The sequence below is a fragment of the Sciurus vulgaris genome (genome assembly GCF_902686455.1).
Source record: "Sciurus vulgaris genome assembly, chromosome: 12".
NCBI lineage: Eukaryota > Metazoa > Chordata > Mammalia > Rodentia > Sciuridae > Sciurus > Sciurus vulgaris.
Genome location: NC_136473.1, coordinates 25,139,196 through 25,156,474, shown reverse-complemented (window position 1 = coordinate 25,156,474; position 17,279 = coordinate 25,139,196). Strand labels below are relative to the sequence as shown.

Here is a 17,279-nt window from a genome sequence, read left to right as displayed (position 1 = left end):
GATCATTTTCTATGTTTGTGGAACTGCAGCAGATGCCTTATTACTCCCTCTGTCATTGAAACAGGAGTGGGGCTGAATTATAAAGACAACTAAAAGGAGAAAACACCAGTATTTTACATGCTAACAATGGCTTTTGCAACACCTCTGAATACCACCTGTTTTTCATAGTAGGAAAATAGAGTCACCCAACAAAAATACATAGACTGCGCTTGAATGTTTATTGTTCTTCTTGCCTGCTCTGTTTCTGAAGCTCTTTCCTGCATTTAACAAACTTCTCACCTGCTATAGTTTGGATAAATGTGCCCCAAAGGCACATGTGTTGAAGACTTAGTCCCCAGACTCTGGTACTATTGGGAGGTAGTGGAAACCTTGAGAGTTGGTGGTCTAATAGGGGGAAGTTGGGAAACTGGAGGTTGTGTCCCCAAAGGAGATATTAGGATCCCAGCCCTTTCTTCTTCCTCTCTCTTTCATGCCTGGCCATGAGGTGAATGGGCTTTCTCCATCATATGCTCCTTCCACAGGCCCAAAAGCAGTAGAAGCAACCAATGATGGATTGAATCTTCCAAAACTGTGAGCCAAAATAAACCATTTCTCTTTATAACTTGACGATCATAGGTATTTGTTACAGTACCAGCAAGCAGACCAATGCACCACTTAATGGCTCTAAAACTCAGCTGACTAAGGCAGATTTGCTTTTCCAGGCTCCCTTGCCACCAGTGTGCAAGCAGGTAGCATCATTCAGCCCTACCAGCCTTGACACTCAGAGCAGGGGAGTATGTTTCTTCTTTGATATCAGCAGCAGCCTTGTTTCAGGAATGCCTTTGACCCAAAACCACCTGCCAAGTCAGATTCCCTCAGAAGCAGACCCTGAAATAAGACTTTAAAGACAGATCGCCTACTTGGGAATGTGAGGTCAGGAAGCACTGATTGGAAAGTTAGGGAACAAAAGTGCTTCTTAATCCACAGGTTACCTCTAATGAGCACCTGAGCTTGGGACCTGCTGGAGACCCCAGGAAGATGGTTTAGAATAAGCCTCAAAGTTACCCCCACCGACAGGGGAGAAATCCAGACTACCTGTATTAGTCAGTTTTTCATCATTATGACAAACACCTGAGGAAAACAACTTAGAGGAGGAAATATTTATTTTAACTCACAGTTTCAGAGGTTTCAGTCCAGGGTCATCTGACTCCATTGCTCTGGGTCCGAGGTAAGGCAGAACATCATGGTGGAAGGATGTGGCAGAGGAAAGCTGCTCAGCTCATGGCAGCCAGGAAGGAGGGTGGGGCAAGGAGAAAGGGGCCAGGGAAAAATTATGGTTCCCAAGGGCACACCCCCAGTGACCTATTCCTCCAACCATGACCCACCTGCCTACAGTTTCCACCTTTCAGTAGTTATTCAATTATCAAGGATTAGTCCACTGATGAGGTCAGAGTCCTCAAGATCCAATCACTTCCCAAGAGCCCCACTTCAACATTGCTGCAATTGGGACCAAGTATTGGGCAACATGACATATCCAAATTATTGCCCTACTTATCCTATGTTATAGACTACATGTATGTGTCTGTCCCCCTCCTCAAATTCATATGCTGAAGCCCTAACCCCAGCATAATTCATATGTCCAAGCCTTATATTTGGAGTATGGAAATAATTAAGGTTAAATGAAGTCATAAGGGTGGCACCCTGATTCAATGAGATTAATATCCTTACAGAAGGGAAACTCATATTCTCATATTCTCTCTCTCTCTCTCTCTCTCTCTCTCTCTCTCTCTCCCCCCATTTATGTGTGAAGAAAGGCCACAAGAGGTCACAGCAGGAAAGTGCTCATCTAGAAACTAGGAAGAGACATCACACCTGAAACCAAATTGGTCAGAATCTTGGTCTTGGTCTTGGACTTCCAACCTACTAAGACTGTGAGAAAATAAATTGCTGTTGTTTAAGGCACCCAGGCCATGGCATTTTGTTACATAACCCAAACTGACCAGCACATCCTCTGATCCTCTGTTGAACTGAGGGTACTGTCACTCCATGACACTCAGTCTGTCCCACCAGGGCTGGTAGTGCATTGCCAGAGGCAGGCCTCAGGAGGAAAATCACAGAGACTTTCAGAAATGGTAATTGGAAAAGGAGTTGTGAGTGCCTAAGGGCTAGAAGTGAGGCTGCCATCATGAAGCTACAGCATTTACTAGAATTCTGTGGCAGTAGGCATGGGTTTCCAGTAGAACAGCTCTGGGGCCTGGTTCTCATCCCTTCTCCTGCCTGCCTAGCCTTTCACAGGGGTCCTGCCCTCCAGAAAGTCAGAAAACTACCTTTTCATAAATTACTCTTCTGCTTCAGTCAGAGTCCATTTCTGTTGCTTGCAACCAAGCTCTCTCACTGTGTACTCCAAGTTAAATCTAGACATGAGAACAAGAAGGTATAGTGTCATCTGCATCTTAAGGTCCAAAATTGTGACAGTGAAGATGTCTATTTCATCCAAAACATGTCAAATTCAAGATGATCCCGAAGGGATACATTTTACATAAGATTACAGTATCTGCTTCAGATGTATATCAAAAAGCCATAACATTTTATCATGTGACCCAGCAGTTCTATTTCTAGCTAATTTGTCCAAAGAAAATAATTGAATAAGAACTAAAAGATGAATGCACAATAATTTTTTTGGACATTGTAAGTAATAGCAAAAAAACAATTAGAAACAAGTCAAAGGTTCATATTCAGATGAGGATTTAAATTAATCATAGTATATCTATAGTGGAACACTTTGCAGCTGTTAAAAATGGCATTGCCAGCTTTGCACAGTGGCAGTACCAGAATCAATGAGGTTTATAAGGCACAATTATTGTCAATTTAAAACTTTTTTAAAAAGTGAGACTGGCACAGGGGGGCACACCTGTAATCCCAGCAGCTTGGGAGGCAGCTTGGGAGTTCAAAGCCAGCCTCAGCAACTCAACAAGGCCCTAAGAAACTCAGAGAGACCCTGTCCCTAATAAAATGCAAATAGGGGCTGGGGATGTGGCTCAGAGGTTAAGTACCCCTGGGTTCAATCCCTGGAACCAAAAAAATAAAAAGTGGCATTGTACAAGCATGCTTTTATTTTTATTTATTTGTTTATTTATTTATTTATATATTTATTTACTTTTACAGGGTCTGGTGAAGTTTCACTAAGTTGCTGAGGCGGCCCTCAAACTTACAACCTACCTTAGCTTTCCAAGTTGCTGGGATTACAGGCATGTGTCACCACGCCTGGCAAACAGGTTTTTTAACACACACACAAAAATGTCCACAGTGTAAGCAAAAAAATAAAAAAGCAGTTGCAAAACAGTATATTCAGTGAGATCCCATTTTGTAAGAAACAACTACATAAGTCTTAGAGAAAATTCTGAAAAAAATATATACCAATATGTTAATGAAAGTTATACTTGGGGAATAGGACAAAATGATTTTTATTTTTGCCTTATATTTACCTATCTTTATGATTGCTCAATAATAAGCATTAGTTACCAAATTTTACTTAATAGTAATACTTGCTATACCACAATTACAGGGAGGTTCTATGGTAGGAAAATGTGATTGTCACTAAAAACTTTATAAACATGTAATTAAGGAAAGCTTCCACAGGAGAAGATACGTGAAGGTCTTCAAAACAATTTGGCATGTGATCTAAAAATGCATTACTAGACTGCTGTGATTGATATCAGCAGGCCCAAAAATTAGGCACAATTAGCCGTCAAGTGTGAATCAATGTGGGGATTTGTTCAGTACAAAAAATACAAACCTCACATTGTCTCCAGCATCAGTTGCATCAAGATGTTCTGGAATAAAACCAATTACAAGAGATCAAAAAGTCCTGGCCAATAAAAGTCACTGGATTACATAAAAATATTAATAAATCAATGGATATTATGGATAGTATAATGGCTGTTAGCAGAACACTTCCAAATCCTAAGGAGACAGAAATAAATTAAGAGCTCTGGGAGAAGAATTAAAGCAAATGTGTAAATCGAATACTACTAAATTTAATTCTGTTGTCGCGGCAACTCTAATGCTTTGATAAATAAGTTATTTGACATCATACAGAACTTGGAATTTATGACGTGAGTAGAAATTCAGAAGTCATTTATTTGTTCTTATCAAATGGGCAAAAAATTGACGGATGGATTGATTGATTGGTTGGTTGATAGTCACATTTTAGTCCCCAGGGCCTGAGGTGTGACCGTGAGGTAGAAACTGTGGATGATTCCCCACCACCCCTGATCCCCTTCTTCCATACGAACAGAACTGGGAATTGGTTTAGGTTGTGCTCCATGCACTCTCTCCTTTTTTCATCTTGCTTTGCCCTGGGAGCCTGACCTTCATGGACTACATCATGGGCTCTTGTGCCCTTGACCTTCCAGCTGGATCTGGCCAATGGGGAGAACCCACAGATGACAAGGTAGGAGAAGAATAATGCTCAGTGTTTCCTTTTGGCTGAACCTAAGGCTGGAGTCAGCCCTAAAGTGATGACAAGGTAATTCTGACAAGAGCACATCCCAAACCTTCCCTAGATGGGACCATTTGGGATTCCAAAGAAAGAAGCACTAAATGCCAGGGTGATCAGTCCAAAGCATTAACTGGGGGAACTTGCTTACAGAGCAGAGTATAATGTCCTCTCAGTGGACATGAAGAGAAAGATATCCTACCTGGGATGTGCTCACACCAAGTAGGTCAGGATGTGAAGCTTATAAGGGTTTAAGGAATTTGGTGCAGGGTCAGGGCCAGTTTCTTTCAGTGTTTTGGCAACAGCCTGGATACCTTTATCAGTGCCTGGGAATGTTCAAGGCCGTGGTTTGGTTTCAATTCTGCTGGGAAAAACCTGCAGCTGGCTAGTCACAGCACAGCCAAGGCATCATGTTTTTTGGTTAGGACACAGAAAGAAAGGGGTGAGGAACTGGGGGACCCCACACCAAGAGTTATTCCCTGACTCCCTCCATGCAGACTGACAACATATTTCAACCTAAGGTCTAGGACTGGAGAAGCAGGCCCCTCCCCACAGACTATCTGTACCTATAGTACATCCATCTCTAGGTTCTGGAATTCATTCACTGATTCACTTTCCAAGCCTAGGGATACAGATCTTGGCTGACACCAGCCACCAGGTACTGTGTCTGCCTGTGGAATCTCTAACAGCCCTCCCCATCTTCGTAAATAGTGACTTTATTAAACTCTGCTCACATTACTCAATTGAGTGTGTCATCTCTTTCCTGCTAGGCCTGACTGATCACAGGCCTCTAGGGAAAATCTCCGCCCCCAGCTCCATGGATTCATTCAAGGTTTGTTTAAGTCAATCAGCACATTCCATTCATTAAAGAGTGGACAAAGGACTTATGGCCCAATGAGGGTGCGTCTCAGGATTCCTGCTTGCAATCCTAGACTTGATGCAGTCCCTCTTAGGACACATGATGTTGACATGACCGATCCCGAGGAACCTCGCAACTCAGTGTGTCCACGTGAGGAAGGCTTCTTGCTCATATTACAGTACATTGAGGGTCAGCACGAGGTGGAAGCCCTCTGCCCCCCAGTCATCTGGGGCCCAGGCTGCTTGCATTCAGTATCCCCACCCTTCCCAGGGCCAGTGTTCTTGCTGCAGGTGGGAAGAGCAGGTGCAGGCAAGCACCAGGCCTGGAAGGTACATATCCTTCTCTTCACATTCCCTCAGTCAGAACTCAGCCACAGACTCCCGCCTTACTGCAGGGGGCTGGGAAATGTAGTCTAGCTGTGTGGCCAAGAAGAAAACAGAAATGTTTGGTGACCAACTAGCCAGTCCCTGTCTCATTCCTCCAGCAGCGGGTAGCTGTATGGGCCAGGACTACCTCTGGTAGGATGTTAACAGAAACTGAACTCCAGTGACTTAATTAATAGGAGCTTCATTTGTTTGTTTTTAAACAACAAGAAATCTGGGAGTAGGCGATCCAGGGCTGGTTGAGGAGCCTGGGCTCTCCTCCCTTCTTTTCTGCAATTCTTAAAGTGTGACCTAAATCCCCTGGCTGCAAGATAATCAGTGCAAATTCCATGCAGGAGGAAAATGGAAGGGCAAAGAGAAATGAAGGAAAACCCAAATAAACACTCTAGTTTTGCATGCTAGAGTTCCTTGCATTTAGCACCAATTTTAGTGGTTACATAGCTAGAAAATATACCCCCACTAGCCTGCCTTATGTGCAATGATAATAATCAACTAAGTTGTTTTTCAAGAATTTGGAGGTAGCTTAAACCTATGAGAACAGCAGACCCTTCAGTTGGGCCGATGAATGGCATTTTGACATCAGAGAGCCAATCTCCACCCTCAGCTCAAGCTCATGTCACCGCTCTCTGAACATGTCCTATGAGGAGTCATGAAGTTTAATTACGTTTAAGTTTAATTACATGCGTACAGACCATCAGTTACATTACTCCTCCCCCATGCTGCAGACCATTCTGCTCTTTTATCCACAAATACCCCCAGCCCTCTCCTTCATCCCCCAGCTCCACAGTCTTGGTCATTCATGAATAAACTCTCTTTTGCAAAGCTGGTCATTTCAGAAATTGCCATACTGCATGGCAAGCCCAACTGGCAAAGAACACAAGGATTGTGTTTGACAAGTTTAGTTCATCTTTTTTTTTTTCTTTTTTCCACATTTTTTTTTATTGGTGCTTTGGAGTTGTACATAATGGTGGGATTTGTTGCTACATATTCATACATGCACACAATATGACAAAATAATTTGACCGATTTCATTCCCCAGCACTTCCCCCCTCCCTCCCACCTCCTGTCCCTTTCCCCCATCTCCCTTCAGTGAGATCCCCGCCACGCCCCCTTTCTTTTCCTCTCTAGCATATGAGAGAACACATGACTCTTCACCTTCTGAGTTTGGCTTATTTCGCTTAACATAATGTTCTGACATTCTATCCATTTTCCTGCAAATGACATAATTTCATTCTTCTTTGTGATTGAATAAAACTCCATTGTGCATATATGCCACATTTTCTTTATCCAATTATCTGTTGATGGATACCTAGATTGGTTTCATAGTTTGGCTAGTGTGCATTGTGCTGCTATAAACATGGGTATGCATGCATCACTATAGTATAATGTCTTTAATTCTTCAGGATAAATACAGAGGAGTGGTATAGCTGGGTCATATGGTGGTTCCATTCCTAGTCTTTTGAGGAACCTCCATACTGATTTCCATAGTGGTTGTACTAATTTACAATACCACCAACAGTGTAAAATGTTCCTTTTTCTTCACATCCTCTCCAGCATTTATTATTTGTATTCTTTCATATATGTATATAAAAGTATTTGTATTTGTATATACATGTATATACATGTATGAAAGAATACAAATAATAAAGCATATATATACATATATACACATGTATATATCTATATACCATTATACCTGTATATATATAACATATATACACACATGTATATATGTTACATATATGTAAGAATATATATATTATATATATATTTGATTGGTTGGTTGATTGACTTTTTGGTACCAGGGATTGAACCACTGAGCCACATTCCTAGTCCTTTTTAACTTTTTATTTTGAGACAGGGTCTTGGTAAGTTGCTTAGGTCCTGCTAAGTTGCTGAGACTGCCTTTGAACTTGCAATCCTTCTGCCTTAGCCTCCTGAAATTACAGGTGTGTGCCACCATGCCAGTTATTATGGATTGTGTTCTTGATGACTGCCATTCTGATTGGTGTGAGATGAAATCTCAGTGCAGTTTTGATTGGCATTTCCCTAATTGCCAATGATATTCAACAGTTTTTCATATATTTCTTGGCCATTTGTATTTTTTTTTTTTTTTTTTTTTTGAGAAGTACCTTTTTAGTTGTGTGCCCGTTTATCAATTGGATTGTTTGGATTTTTAGTGTTAAGTTTTTTCAGTTCTGCAGAAGCTTTTCAATTTGATGTTATCTCATTTATTAACTCTCAGCATTATTTCCTAAGTTTTAGGAGTCCTATTGAGAAAGACTTTGCCCATGCCTGTACACTGGAGTGTGGACCCTACATTTTCTACTAGGAGATGCATAGTTTCTAATTCTTAGGTCTCTGATCCATTTCGAGTTGATTTTTGTGCAGGGTGAGAGATAAGGATCTAGTTTCATTCTTTTACATATGGGTAATGAGTTTGCCCAGCACCATTTGTTAAAAAGGCTTTCTTTTCTCCAGTGTATGTTTTAGATCCTTTGTCAAGGATCTGTGAGTTCATCTTTGTGTCTTCTATTCTGTACCACTGTACAGAATATGTGCTGTTTATATGCCAGTTCCATGCAGTTTTTGTTACTAGAGCACTGGAGTATAATTTGAAGTCAGGTATCGTGATGCCTCCAGCTGGTCCATCTTTTAAAAAGATTTTATGGAAGTCCTTTTTACAGACTCTCTCTATCATGGCCATGCTGCTGTCTCCACAGCCGGGGGGGAGAGATGCCACATGAAATATAGGATGTTGAGTTAAATTTTAATTTCAGATAAACAACAAATAATTTTAGTGTAAGAAAATATGCTCCGTGTTGTGTATCCTTTTCTTGCTTGCTTTTGCTAAATCTGGAAAGCCTATCCTAGGGAGATGTGTACTTTTGTAAAGGGCACACATTGTCTCTATGAAAAAAGCCAAGGTTCTTTTGACAAGCTGTTGCTTAGTGGTTCATTCTTTCCTTCTTTCTCTCTCTTTCTCTTTCCTCTCTCTCTTTTCCCATTTCTCCCTTCCCTATTTCCCCCCCTTTTGTCATCAGAATATGTCCCAACTGATATGTATCTCTTTGTTTTTACTCCACAATTATAGATATAGAACAGGAGCTGGTAGAGGGTAGCTGCTGGGATTTCTCCAAACAAAGCCAGATTCACCAGGATGAGCTGACCCTAGGGCCCCCCCTCACCTCTAGTTATAGGAGCCAACAAATGTCTTTATTGTTTAAGATCATTTGAGTCAGACTTTTTGTGCCTTGTAGGAAAAAATATCCTCACTAATAAATCCAGATACTTCAGCCCAAAACACACAGTGCTAGTAGATTTGACAACATTTATCTCGTTATACCAAGACATGGAAATGACATTAACATGAAGAGATACAACATGGCAGACAGCTTCAAGTAGAAATACATACATTTTTAAAAACAAAAATTCAAAGTGAAATCACACAATTAAATGTCTTTCTCAGGCATATCCCCCCTACCCCAGTTATTCTATGTGGTTTTGTAAGGCCTGTAAATAGATTAAAATTTTTAGTATTAATTATTCCCACTGGTTCTATACTCATGCACTAAAGTGCTGCATTTTTAAGTTTCAATAATTGGACTCCTGAGACTCATAGAGAAGAAGAACATACGTTAAGATGTCATATTCTATTCTCCACATGTGACTGTCATTATCTTCCAACTCAATAATGCTTATAAATGTACAAGCTATGTCTGAACTACTGTAAGTCTTTAAAATCCTTAGCTTGACATTTATAGCCATCCTTGCCAGCAGGAGTTAATTTTAGCTGGGTTGCATTTATTGTTTAATGCATGCCCTCTAGGTTCTTTGGAAACACTGCAAAATACTGTGGTTTGCACAAACACACACACACACACACACACACACACACACACACACCATGACCCATGTCCTTGGTCAGGTGTTCTTTGGCAGAAGCTGTATGTCAAAGATTTGGGAGAAATAAAGGCCACCAGGGAGAAGAGGTAATAGGCTAAATCTCAAGTCTATGTCTACACAAAGTGATTTGATCATTCCAATCGATGACATGTGGGGAAAGAAAGTCCCGGAATGAAAACCAACCTAAATGGTTATTTTCCTGAATTGATTGATGTGTGCAGTCAAATCCTTTCTCCAGTCTTCTCTGGACTGGCCCCTTGAAAAGTCCCACTTCCTACTAGCTGTGTCTCCCATCACATAGAGATGCCAAACCCAGTTACAACAACCCCCACGACCTCTCGCAGTACTTTTGTGGAGGTAAAATTGTGTTGTGTCAACTAAGTTGGTCATTGTAGGAGATCTTGTTCTCAGAGACTGATCCTCAAACCAAATGTTATTGTGTTGATGGAAACTTATCTCTTTTGTTGGTTCTCCCATGGCAGGTAGCTGGGGAAGCATGGAATTTCTTATTGATGTCCTGGTCAAAAACCTTCCAGAAATGATGTACCAAGTTACCATCATGTGTATTTGCTCTTAGGTAAGGTTATCCATGCTAGTAAATGCATTTCAAGGCTTCAAATTACTAAATCATCTGTCTGTCTATAGAGAGAAACAGATTTATGAGATACATGTTATCTTACATACATATAATCTGGGTGTAAACTATATGTTTCACATATAGTATACATTTACATATAATATATATTAAATTATATATAGTTTACATATAGTTTTATCCTATATCTGAGAAATAATACTATACTTATATGTAATACTATGTACATTGTATGCGTGTCAGATAACATGAATATATTATTTGTCTATAACATATATATGTAACAACTCAGCTTTATACATGCTGGCAAGATAAAACAAATTTTCATTTTTAACTTTAAGAATATGCACTGAAAATCAAATGGATCGCCAGGTGCGGTGACGTGCGCCTGTAATCCCAGTCACCTGGGAGGCTGAGGCAGGAGGATCACAAGTTCAAAGCTAGCCTCAGCAACTTAGAAAGCCCCTAAGCAACTTTGTCAGACCCTGTCTCAAAATAAAACATAAAAAGGGCTGGGGATGTGGCTCAGTGGTAAAGTGCCCCTGGGTTCAATCCCCAGTGGAAAGAGAGAGAGAGAGAGAGAGAGAGAGAGAGAGAGAGAGAGAGAGAGAGAGAGAGAGAGAGAGAGAGAGGTAAAGGAAGGAAAGAAAATCAAATGGGTGAATAAATATTTCCCAATTAACACAATCCTTGCTCCAACTTCCCTTGCAAAGATATCCAACACCCAGCCCATTGGGGGGTACCCGCCTCTGGACAGCCCCTCCCCATTGTCAGAGACCAGAGGAAGGAAGTACAGGTTTGAAGTCAGCGTAGCCCTTCAGCCCCACCTGACTCATCGGGTGACTCAGGGTATCTTCAGCTTCTTGTTCCCGCGGATGCCAACCGAGCCGGGTCCCTGAGCAGGCACATTCCAGGGACCCTGTGGCTACTCACAACTTCCACCAGCTTCTCACATTCCGGCTCTCGTTTCTAGTTTTATTGTTTAAGCATTTGCCGTTTCTCATCATACCAAATAGCTGGCTTGACTACAGTTCTCACTCCTTTATCTGCTGTGTCAATACTTCAAAACATTCAGTCAGTTAACTCAATTCAGCCAAAAATTGTCACAATGTTTAGCTCTGTGTTGACACAGCCCATGGCATTGGAGGAAATACAGCTCATTAAGTTCTTAATGATTCTTTATGGAGCAGAGCTACACACTGTAAAAGCTACAAATGTAACCGGACCACCATGACAAAAGACAGGAAAGAAGGAATACTGAGCTAGAATATATGCATATTCTATCTCCTTAAATCTCACAATAACCCATGCTCTTCTTGCTGACCATCACTCAGAGTTGGATTTAAAATGGCAGTTTATTATGGAGTTCCTATTTACACAAAAGATGCAGAAGAAGATTGTCTTGACAAGTTTCACTGCATGGTTAAATGTCCTTGAACTTGTATTTGGTTTTGTGGCAAACTTGGTATGGCTCCTTTAAATTGGAATGCAGAGCGTCTGGTCTCAATATACCATTTACACAGAGAAAGCAAATGCTAGAGAGGATTAAAAACTAGCAGAAGGAGCCGGGCCCAGTGACACACGCCTCTAATCCCAGCGGCTTGGGAGGCTGAGGCAGGAGGATCACGAGTTCAAAGACAGCCTCAGCAATTTATTGAGGCCCTAAGCAACTTTAGCGAGACTCTGTCTCAAAAAAAAGGAAAGGAGGGAAAGAAATGAAGGGACTGGGGTAGCTCAATGGTAGAACACAAACAGCATGCATGAGGTTCTTGGTTCAATTCCACTACTGCAAAAAAAAAAAAGAAAAAGGTGGGGATTCTAATTGAGAAAGGAAGAAGAGCGGGAGGTCAGGGAGGCTGGGGCTGCGTCTGTAGAATGCATGTTTGACACAGCACTGTCTGAATGCCTTCTGTATGCAAGAACAGGACTGACCATGAGATTGTTAAGGGCCCTGGAGGAGACACTACCTTTGCTAACGAGTAGCCTGAGAGTGTTAATGAGGTATTTAGGGAAGGCGCATCCAGGACTCAGCAATGAGAATGTCCCGAGGCACACAACCAGGGCAGAGAAGGCCTGGGGCAGCCTGAAACGCAGAGAGTAAATAAAAGCCCTCAAAAACAGGCCTATAGCAGTCTTTAGAGGAAGTATAAATAGAGGCTATATTTTAAATGAATTATTCTACTTTTACTCTAAACATTTAAAAGGAACTAGCAAATATTTCCACATTATATACCTGCTGGTCTTGCATATCCTATTCTCAAAAAAAGTCCAAACCTGGGACACCACCAACCATTGGTGAGGAGAGAAAGAAGCCTCCTAACCTCCCCTAGACGTTCAGAAGAATATCAGCCCAGTCAGGGAACTGTCACAGATGGAATAGATTCTCCCCACAATTATAAAACGCAGCAGTTTCAGGTCTTGAATGACAATAATATAGGCAGATAATTAGATCCTAATTTCTGCTTTAGCGTTCCTCAGTTCTCTCTCAACAACTAATTGGTAATTTACCCGTGAGTTTCTCCTTTGCGTACAACTCACAGACGCTCACATGAAATGCAAGTCAAATAAGAGCAGTTCCTATCTGGGATTTTTTTCAAATTAAAAAATCTTGCACACAGTTTTTAAAGGTACATAATGAAGCATTCTTTGAGTTCCTAAATATAAGCCTTTGTGCATTTATTCTGAGGAAAAAAAAGGAGGGAGGGAGGAAAGAAATAAGGAAGGAAGAAAGAAAAGTGATCTCATATAATAATTGCCACACACACACACACACACACACACACACACACACACACACAATTGTTGGGTGCAGTAAGAGAAGCATCGTATTCCGGGGTTCCTTTATTTATTGTTAATACAAGCTATTATTGAAAAATCAGAAACTATGTATGTCCACAGGAAATAAAAATTGTTTTTAATTTAACTACCCAGGATTAACCACTGCTGATGTGTTTAGGAAGACTCTCACCACTTGATTGTTTAAAGAAACCATTGTACACCAGGCATCATGGCCGCACCTGTAACCCCAGTGACTCGGGAGGCTGAGGCAGGACGATCACAAGCTCAAGACTGGCTTCAGCAACTTAGTGAAACCTGGTCTCAAATTTAAAAAGAATAGGATGTGAAGCTCAATGGTAAAGTTGCTCTGGATTCAATCGACAGTACTGCAAAAGAAAAATAAATGAATAAATAAATAAATCATCCTGTATTGTTCAAACGAAAAAAATAAATAAATAAAATTTCAAAGGAACGTACTGCCTCCCACCTCCTCCCAATCTTCAGGTCTAATTCCTTTCTACCTGTTGATGAGTGGCAATAAAGTAGGGACACCCACCCCCTGTGCCACTACACCCCACTCACCTTGATCCTTCCATCCCCATGAAGAAGAAGTCAAGTTCCCCCTGGCTAACATTCTAATCCCCAAACTTGGAAAGTCAGATCTAATTAACCAGAAATGAACTCTTGGTTTCTTTGTTCTTACCTTACATTTAATTTGTTAGCTCTTCACAAATTAGGAATATGTTTAGTCTACACAATTACTATTTGTTCAATAATAATTTTAAAAAATTTTTTTTAGTTGTCAATGGACATTTATTTGTTTATTTATGTGTGGTGCTGAGAATCTAATGCCAGGCAAGCACTCTACCACTGAGCTACAACTCCAGGCCACCCAATAACTTAAATATGGAGTATATGTTTCTGATGGGCTGCTTTATAGGCATTTCATAGTGTTCATAAAGTTCATTTTTGTGGGGCTTCTCTGGTATAGTTGCCTCTGGAAAAGAATTTTCACCAAATTTAAGAAAGAGACTTAAAATTTATAGGGTCTGAAATTTATGCAATTTGGTTAAAAGGGGCTCTTCAAGAAAAAGTATAACAAAATCATAAATGTAAAATGCAGCACAAAAATATTCAGAATGAGAAAAGAATTTACAAAGAATAACACATCTCTGAAAGCTGATAAAATACCTCAAAATACAAAAAAATTATGTAATCTGTTTCTTAAAATTCATTTTGCCCCACTGTCCCAGATGTGGAATACATGTGGAAAGGAACACATAGTATATAATATATACTATGTATATATAGTACATACATATATAATATAGGTAGTATGTAGTATATACAATTATATAATGGTAATACAATTATAATGGATATGCATAATAATATCAATTAATAGGATACACAAGGTCTAGATCATGATTTCCAACTCATTTTAATGCATGTGTGTCAATTTCATTGAAATACCTGCAGAATTGAAAACTGGAGACCTAATGGGTTACTGGCTGGCCCACCACTGAAATAGTTTTCCGCGGATGAGCTTCTGGCTCTGCCTGTTCCCCCTCACTCCCTGCCTCCTTGCAGCGTCAGTCCAGGTGACAGGCTCACATCGCCCTTCAGTCTCTGGCTCTCTGCCCTCCTTGCACAACACCAGGCGCGCTGCCCAGCGAGCAGTAGGGCACTCCTGAAGCCCGTTCTTCCCCTGGACCACCAGCGACTGTCTGTCTATAGTGTGACTCTGAACTACCAGCTCTACTTCTCCTTAGCCAGCCCCCAACATGCCTGTGGCCACCTCCAGTGTCACCTGACTGGAGGGGCACAGTGACAAGGAGAGTAAGAAGAGAAAGACGGTGTCCCCACACGACCGCCATCAAAAGGTACTTTTGCTAATCACAGACACTACTACTGCACAAACACAACGTCCCCGGAAGGGTCCTGCCCACGGGGCCCTGATGCTAAGTCTCCTTAACTACCTCTGGGCACGTGGTGTGTGCACTTGTTGAGGAGGACTTTTTGCAGCATCCCAGAGAGACTGGCATCTCCCAAAGAAGTAACTATCAGGGGTGGTGACCGCTTTGGGTGACCTCAACACAATTTATAGAAGTCCTGGAGAGAGGAGTGAGAAGCCAGCCAGGGCCAGCCAGGAGAAGAGAAAACAGGCCAAACATGAGCCACAGCTGAAAAGTCACAGGGAACAACTCTTCAAACTGCAGGCAAAGATTTGCCAAGGAGCTGCTTCTTGCAAAGGTAACTGGATCTGGTTTGACCTCGAATGAGGAGCAGCAGCTAGTTATTTATTTAAGGGTGTTGAACAGCTCTCCCAAACATAGCCAGCAAAGCCAGTGAGTGCTAAAAACAAACTGCCTACTAATAATTTGAAAGCCTTAAAGTTGACATTACCCAGCTACTAAAAAAAAGAAGAAAAAATACAGACTCTGGGCATCATACAGCTGTGGATGCAAATCCAGGTTTTGCTTTTCACTGGCCATATAAAAGCAGATAAGGTGCTTAGTTGCTTAAAACCTCAGTTTCCTCACCTGTAAAATGGGTTTAATAATATTCTTTCAATAAGATTAATTTTTTATGTTGATTTTGTACCCAGCAACTTTGCTGGGTACCCAGCAACTTTGCTGAATTAATTTATTAGTTCTGTTTATATCTGGCATAAAAACAGACATATAGACCAATGGAATAGAGTGAAGGACCCAGAGTACATCTTTATGTTTATGGTCAATTTATATTTGACAAAGTTACCAATAATACATGATGAATAGTCTCTTCAATAAATGGTACAAGGAAAATGAAATATCCACATGCAGAAGAATGAACTTGGACCCTTATCTCACACTACATGCAAACGTCAACTCAAACGTAATACCTGAAACTATAAAATTACTAGAAGAAAACAGGGAGAAAGCTCCACAACATTGACCTGGACTATATCATCATCACCATCATCACCATCATCATCATCACCACCATCAGCATCATCACCATCATCATCATCACCATCATCACTATTATTGGTATTTTGGATATCACCCCCAAAACCACAGGCAACAAAAGCAAAAGCAGATAAATGAGACTGCCTCAAATTAAAATTCTGCAGAGCTAGATGCGGTGGCACACACCTGTAATCCTAGTGACTCAGGAGATTGAGACAGGAGGATCACAAGTTCAAGGTCGACCTCAGCAATTTAGCAAGACCCTAAGGAACTGAGTGAGACCCTGTCTCAAACTAAAAATTAAAAAGGTCTGGGGATGTGGCTCAGGGGTAAGTTGCCCCCAGGTTCAATCCCCAGTACACAAAGAGCTCTGCACACAAAGGAAACAATCAATAACAACTTATGAAACAGAAGAAAAGATTTGCAAACCATAGGCCTGATCAGGAGTTTAACCTATATAAGGAACTCAACCCAATAGCAAGAAAATAAATAATCTAATTTAAAAAATGGGCAAAAGACCTGAACAGGCACATCTCAAAAGAAGACAAATAGGGAGTGGAAGATCACGTGTGGCCACGTGAAGCTGCTCACCCACAAGCCGCCGAGCGCACATGTGCGGGGGTGGGGCCTCGTGGCTTCCCCCTGCGCCTCCAGGTCACAAAGTCCATATCAACCCCGACTTGGTGGCGCCCATGATACCAAGCGGGAGTGGGCGGCGCTTCTGGAGGCAGCGCCTCTCAGCTGCAGTTGCACCTGGCGGAGGTCCCCAAAGAGCCGATGGAGGGCTAGGAGAACGACGAGACCTTTCTGAGAAAGGTGCACCACGTGCTTCTGGAGGTGGATGTGCTGGAGGGCACCTTGCAATGCCCGGAGTCAGGACGTCTGTTCCCCATCAGCCGCGGGGTCCCCAACATGCTGCTGCATGATGAGGAAACCGAGGCTTAGCTGCCAGACACCAGTTTTACCTTCTGTGACCGTGTGTATCTTTGTTGATATAGATTTTGTTAGTTCTGCAGTGTGTAGCCCCAGCCCTTGACCCAATGACACACTGACCACAGCGTTCTTGAGCTCCACAGTGTATCTTTTTTTTTTTTCTCATTAAAGGTTCAAAACCAAAAAAAAAGACATGCAAGTGTCCAACAGGCTTATGAATAAATATTCAACATTACTAATCATGGGGGAAATACAAATTAAAAGTGCAGTGAGCTATCACCTCACACCTGCTTTATGGCTATTCTCAAAAAGACCCACAATAATAAATATTGACAAGGTATGAAGAAAAGAGAACCCTTGTACACTGTTAGTGGGAATGCAAATGGATGCAACTGTT

General features: G+C 41.4%; 1 pseudogene across 1 annotated transcript; it reads left to right on the top strand.

The window, feature by feature from the left end:
* The first annotated feature begins 4,354 nt into the window (after positions 1–4,354).
* Positions 4,355–17,034, top strand: LOC306641906 (multifunctional methyltransferase subunit TRM112-like protein; annotated as a pseudogene). The gene is made up of 2 exons: positions 4,355–4,432; positions 16,494–17,034. The product of its transcript is annotated as a multifunctional methyltransferase subunit TRM112-like protein (transcript).
* Positions 17,035–17,279: the final 245 nt, after the last annotated feature.